We start from the raw sequence: 7,329 nt of genomic DNA, 5'->3' as shown, positions 1-7,329 counted from the left end.
ACTTGTAAAAACTTGTGGACATGTTCTACGTGTTCTTCGCATCGCCAGCAAAAGCAGCAGCAGCAGCAAACAGGACACGGGCCAAATCGGGTCAGTTAATCCACTTTGGTGGTGATGATGCCGTGAATATGATTTTGCAGGGGCTACTAGATGGTTTTGCTTTGCTTTTGCACTCATGTGCTATTGGAAGGGAGGTTCGTGCGAACGACCGAATTGACATAATTTTGCGTGGTGCCTCGTCTTAAACGTAATATATGTGAACTAATACGGTATTAGTGTGCTAAGTAGTTACCGCCTTCGGCAACCGTTTTGTTGAGTACCACAGAGCCGTTAAGAATGTTCTTCGTGCCTCACATTAAATATTTCCGATAAACAATTCACCTTTCATTCATACTAATATCTGCTATTTCGTTAAATTGTTTGATTCTGAATTACTTTATCGAATTTAGTTTTAATCGAAGGATTATCTACCAAAAACTATCTCGATGGTCATTAAAATTGTTAAGGGTGATTCGAACACCATTTTATTCAAGTTTGCATGCATGCTCAGTATAGGCCGATCGTAGCGCCGGCTAGTGACAAGTTATTGTCCGATAGCATTTCAAAGTGACAGTTTTATTTCTTACACACATTGAAAAGTTGACTTGGAAGTCAGTTCTCAGTGATAAAAAATGGGATCAAAGCCGTAGCGTGCGGTTGGCCAGGTTGGCTCCCGCCAAAGACGCTAGCCTCACAGGGACCCTGAAATCATGACCGGTATTTTATGTTTTGTGAGGTTAATTCATGAAATTAATCAAGATAATGTGTTATTTCGAAGTGAATTGAACACTAAAGAAGAAGAAGAGTTGTAAAAATAATGCAATTTTTGATCTAGGAGAAACTGAGTCAGATTCTAAGTCCAACTGCTGTTTTAACTGACTCCCCCATGTGTGAGTGCTCTTCCAAAAGAGTTTAATGATTTGTCATGGTGAGTGGCGTAATAATCTCATGAGAGGCATAATTATTTTTCAGCATTCTCAACGTAAAAGTCATCCGCACGATCCTCGGTACAACAGCCGAACAGGCAGACGATTCTTGTCGCGGAAGACGCAATTAAACACCAAAGTTCACCCGATACTAGTTTAAAGGGACAGACATACCACAATAGATCTAAATACTGGTCGCAGTGGCTCGTCTCCAACAAAAAAACTGGGACACACAATCCAGTGCGATTCCATTCAAAAATCTTTGCTCAATGGAACAAAAGGACCTTGAATTTTCGAATCGGTGACCCCACCGTCGATCTCAGATTTGTAAGCGGACATTTAGACGCGATAGTCCTTCATACAAGCCTTGTCGCCACTAACGTCATTTGCTTGCTTTAGACAGAATATCACAATTCTAAACTTATCTGAAATCAGCGTTAGTTCTTTCAAAACCTTTCTAATACTTAGCTGGTAATCTTTGGTCCAAAAGAAGCTCAAATATGTTCCAACCGAGTTCAATCAATGTTTTTAAACGGGTAGTCGGAATCTCGGTCCTTTCAGGAGAGTTTATTTATTCCCAGGCCTAAAAGCTAGTTCACAGTCCAGGAAATGGGTCAGGGAAAATTTTTCGCCGAGATCTCTCCAAACTGTCTAGCCTTATAAAATGCTATTTTTCCCATCGGAAACGATTTATGTTGAATTGTTCCCGGTCGGATTTTTGTGTGAAAAATTTTAAAATTCCGTGATGTTTCCCGCGGTTGGGTTTACACTTCATGAAAACTCATTTTCATGTAGACTCATTTCCCACCACGGGATTTGAAATCCCGAGCTCCATTTAAAATACACACGGCCCAAATCCCGTTTTTAACCGTTATGTGTCCGACGCGGTACCCGGGTACCTTTTCAGGTTTCAGTTGATGAAATTCCAATATTTTGAACATTAAAAATTGTCAATGTAACTTGCAGAATTTTAGGAATATCGAGTTGTTACCAATCTTGTTTTCGGATTGGATTTAGAGTTCAACCCATAACCGAATAATGACAATGGCTGACAACCTCTCGCTTCGCGTATGCTGTCAGTAATTATCAGACCCAACACAGACAAACAGTTCACCGGTTAGGACATCCGGTCGATTAGTTTTTGAGATGAAAATTTATAAATTGCGGAAGAAATGATAAGGTGTAGTTAATTTTTCTTTGTTTATTTATTTATTTATTCGTTTCGTTATTATTATTGTATCGGTGTTAGGTGTTAGATTAGAAAAAAAATTGTTGGTAATTTTTTTTCACCCGGTTTGGGCGAGATTGTAACCCGTCAGGGTAACAATTTAGCACTGGGTGGAAATATACCATTTATTGGGTATACACTCCGTAGAGTGTATTTGTTAAATGTAAAATTATGCTCACTGCTGTTCGGTACCGTTCATTTTTTCTTGTAAATTTTGTTCATTTTCGCGTATGTGAACGGTTTTGTTCGTGCAGCTAGGTTAGATAATTTTTGTTTTATGTTTGAGAATAAGTAGCATAGGGATAAGATAGGCCACTGCTCTCTTTTTGCTGAAAAATGTGTGCTGATAATGCTACGGATCGGCGGTGACAGCTATGAGGCGAGGCGGTTGGTGTTTTTTTTGGTCGTGCAGAAGGCGGCCATCGTAAAAAGTTTAGAAAGTTTCGGGCCACGGTGAGTGAACGACGTCGTTTGTTTTTTGGCCCCGTTTGGACGTTTTTTCGCTGGTCAAATACAGCCAGTTCTAGTGTGCGGAAGAGTATTCCCGCAAAAGTGCCGACCCGTGGTTCGAGAACTAGTGTCGGGTCGCCGGAAAAGGAAGCTAAGCGCAAAGGAACAACTCGCTTCCCCGGCTTAGTATAAAGGACCCAGAAGACGCCTTTCCGCTCTCGCTGTGAAGGATCAGCCAAACGAGCCTAGCTCTCTTTCTTAGCTAAAAGTCAAGGAGAGCGAAGCAGAGTGGCCAAAGGTGCCCCCTGGGAAGTACACTGCGGTGACTTCTAGGATCTCTCGCGGGGAGCGAGTAGATCCGGCGATTATTCGCCAACGTCGCTAGGGAGGTTCCAACAAAGGAGCAAAGCTCACCTCCCTAGCTGAAAGTCAAGGACCGCTGCCGGAGCAGCCAACGACAAAGGAGAACGCGGCCGTTGTTGTCCCGGCCGGTCGGACGAAACCGTCGCCTTCCTGCCAACAGCAGCATTTTAGCGTACAGCGCACAGTGCAGCAAAGGGTTTTGGGTTAATAATATTGTTGATATAGTAAGAGGGGGAAAAATGAATCGGGTTACTTCATTTGGTTCCGGTGCTGGGATACTATTGGTGAATTTCAATGGAATACCGGCTATATGGGTATCAAAATTCTTGGAATTGCATCAGTAGGCTGTATCTCGTGGTTTTGGAACCATTTGGTGATTTGGCCCCAGAACGGACATTTCGGAGCAGGTTCCCGTGGGGCCGAGAGTGGACATTCCATTCCAATTCCATTTTCCAAATTTCCATAGGATCCCGTAACAATAACTAACAGACCTCCGAGACAATTTGAAAAGTTTTGATAGTCATATTTCTAGGATATTATTAAATTTTACAATCATACCCTAGTACTGGAACAGTACTCCGGAAAATCCGGATTACCAAGAACCAGATCCATTCATCCGGTTCAATTTTACCGAATAAAATAGTGAACGAGTTCCTGAATGCAAAACATCTAAAAGTGTCCAAATCGGTTAGAGGAAGCCATAGTTATGATCATTTAAATTTGTGGATACCCGGGTACCCTCGTTGGCCTGTTAAAGGTGTTTTTTGTTGGACACATAACGGTTAAGGGAGCTTTTGACTCAGTTTGTATCAACGTTCTGTCAGAGAAGCTGCACCAGCATGGCATTTCACCGATTTTAAACATGATTTTGCTAAACCTGTTGTCTGAAAACCACCTGCATTTTCGCATGAAGATTTAACAACATCGCGATTTAGCTACATGGGTTTTTCCAAAGCTCATGTCTAAGTCCCCTACTGTACAAGTTTTACGTGATTGACATTGACGATTGTCTTGCCAATTCAAGAACGCCACGGCAACTTGTAGACGATGGGGTGGTATCTGTTATAAGTCTCAAAGCTGCCGATTTGCAAGAACGATTGTAAGTTACTTTGGACAATTTGTCTATTTAGGCTGTTCGGCTGAGTATCGAGTTCTCCTCGGATAAACTGAGCTGGTCGTTTTTTTCTATAAAACGTGAGCTGGCGCAATTAATGGGTGTAACGATCCATCAGGTATTCACATTAAAATATGTCGGGGTCTGGTTCGATTCTGGGGTTGTCACATTTGGTATCTCAAACAGAAATGCCAATAAAGGTTCAATTTTCTCCAGCCAGCTAATAACAGGAACATTAGAGTGACAGAAAAAAATGACCCCCATCGGCCCACCCCTGAGTCGACTCCTAGTCCCACCAGGAGTGTCTGCTCCAAATTTGAGCCAAATCGAATAAGTCTAGCTACCGGACCAACGTGCTTGAAGTTTCTATGGGATTTTTCGACAATTTACATGGAGAAAACCCACTTGCGAACATTTTCACCGCTAGGGGCACTGTATACATCAGATTATCACCAAAAGTGAAACTTAAGAAGATAATTCTATTATCTACAACTTTGTTGAAGACTGCAAAGCGATCCGACTCGAACAAGAAAAGTTATTAAACTTATAACGAAGTGATGTCTGAGTCAGTTTTGCATGGGGCCTAGCAGTACGTGGTAGTATATCAGTACTAGGTTCTAACAAACTAAACATTTTTATGAAATAATGGTTAGATTTAGCTCACTAGTATGTTCGGAAGAATTTTAGTACATAATACGAGTTATGTTTTGGTTAGAAAACTTTAGTTCCAGCTGTGACCGCATAGATGGCGCCAACACTAACTTTTCAACGGAGAGAGATAGAATATCGAGATGTTTGGCAAAATTACTGAAAAAATCTTGTTCTACAACTTTGTAGAAGACACCTAACCTAACTAAATGCCACAACTTCATTCAAACTCAATAATCCTGCTTTAGTTCACGTCGCATCATTTTGAACAGCCTCAGTTCCATTGAGGCTCTTCATGCGATGGAGCCCAAAAAGCTATTCCTGTATTGTCTAGGGAAGATACGGTATTTGAAAAATCGTGCAAGATTACCTTTGTTTGGGTCCGTTCTAATTGCAACATCCTGAGTAACGAAAAGGCCGACGCTTTAGAAGGTGTCACCTACGAAAGACCAATTTGCTTCAACGAATTTTTCAGTACCTGTCATCAGAGGACACTCAACAATTTTATGCATGCAAAGTTCGTGGAGCAATGGAGAATTCAGACGATGGCTACATTTTATTATCCCAAAGGTATCAACGATGTCTTGGAAATATCCCGGCTTATGTCCAACCACTACACGTTGGATGCGCATTTGACGCCAGGTCTCAGTCGAAGGATTCCCTTCGGGCCCGAAGCAGACCACCTAATGTTGCAGTTCGTGGTTTTGCTAGTTACTCGCTATATCATATATGTCCCTTATTTAGATTTTCATAAAATCGATAAATATCTCACTTTAACTTAATGCTCGTTTCTCGAAGTTCCCTGTCCCGCTTTGTGGGGCCGACTACTACCATAGTACCACTATGTGACCGCTATCGCCCTCAACGCCACGCCTGCTTAAAAGTAATTTGAAGCAAGTGCGACCCAACGGTCGGATCACGTTTGAATAATTCCACTTGTCAACCCGGTTCTTGGTAGCCTGAGGCTCTATTTCATGTCGCTGATCTCCCGTTTGCCTGAAAGTAGCAAGTTTTGTTCTTCTTTCACTGTAATTATGTCCGTCTTCTCTCCCCTGTCCTTGATATAACTGTTGCTACTCCGATGTTGAAAATAAGCCCCCTTTGAATATATTGACCAAGAAGAAATCTCTATTACAAAAATCAAATCTGTATTCTGTATTCCTAGTCTCCAAATAGCTGAAATCTTTTTCATAAAAAAAACCTGTTTTAATCCACCGAGTATTATATTCTCATTATACTTGGTAACTATATCAAAATACACAACTACCACGAACCTGATGAGCAACAGGCCAACGTTGACACACTTGGAACAAAAAATATAACACTTAAGTAGATAAATCAGAATGAGATAAATGAATGGCTGGCGTCCAAAAGGGGCTAACCTTACATTGAGTCTTATGAAAATTCAAGTTTTCTCGTTCGTTTTCCGAGGTTTTAAGACAAAGTAGTCTACAGATTCACAATCAGTAAATTTTATGTTGTAGCTCAAATATTAGTGAACTCGACATAATACTGTTTTAAGTTGGATTGCATTGTACGTTGACGTTTCGGCCCAAACAGTCGTTCCTGAAGGTGAGAGCCGCTCACACACTTGCTATCTAATATATATTTCTTGTACAAATGTACATTATTGAGCTTTTTTTTTTTGAAAATTCCAGTGAAAGTGTCTTGTCTCTACATTGAAAGTTGACCGAGCAAAAAGGTATTAAGAGAAAAACGGTACATTGTGGTCGGAAAATTTAAAATCGTGGAGTCAATTATTATCTTTCGTTATAGAGTTATGATGCCCTGGAAAAAGTTGTTGTATGGCACTTAGCGCTTTATTTGGATGGATTGCACTAGTTCAAAATTCAGTCGCTATCAACTTTTAATAAAGCTAGATAGAAATGTGGCGTCTTCGAGATAGTTGTTGGTTCTATTATTTTGAACGTATCTTCTGAAAATGCAAAATTTGTAGGTCCTGTATGTTTCGAGATAGAGAAGGTTTTAGTTGAAACATTTACATAATGTTTTCAAAAATGCGCCATATTTCAGAACTTGTAAGACCTACAAAGTTGATATCTTCAGAAGATATATGTACAATTACCTTACATACAAACTTTACCCTAGACACCATCTTTCAATTTCATTTCATTCAAAAGTTGATAGCAGCGCCGCTCTAGCGACTGAATTCCGAACTAATCTGAAGTGATGAAATAAAGCGCTAGATGTCGCATAACAACTTTGCCAAAGATACTATAACTCTAAAGCGAAAGATAAGGAAAGGACGTGTGAATTGTGGGTTAGCCCCTTTTGGACGCTAGGTTACCCCCTCGAACTACGGAAATGCCCGTGAATTGAAAGGTAGTTCATGTAATGATCTTATTTTTTCTTGCCAACATGGGCCAATGAACCACTAAGAAAAAAAAGTTTTTACAATAATAAGAATGTTAATTTGGAAATGAGGAAGTTTCTTTTTCCATTTCCTGTAAAAATGCAACATGTGGGTTAGCCCCTTTTGGACGCCAGTCATTCAAATTTTGTCTTTGTGTTAACATATTTTGAAATACAGTTGCTTTACG

The sequence above is a fragment of the Topomyia yanbarensis genome, chromosome 2, assembly GCF_030247195.1.
Source record: "Topomyia yanbarensis strain Yona2022 chromosome 2, ASM3024719v1, whole genome shotgun sequence".
In the NCBI taxonomy this organism is placed as follows: Eukaryota; Metazoa; Arthropoda; class Insecta; order Diptera; family Culicidae; genus Topomyia; species Topomyia yanbarensis.
This window is presented reverse-complemented; position numbering follows the sequence as displayed.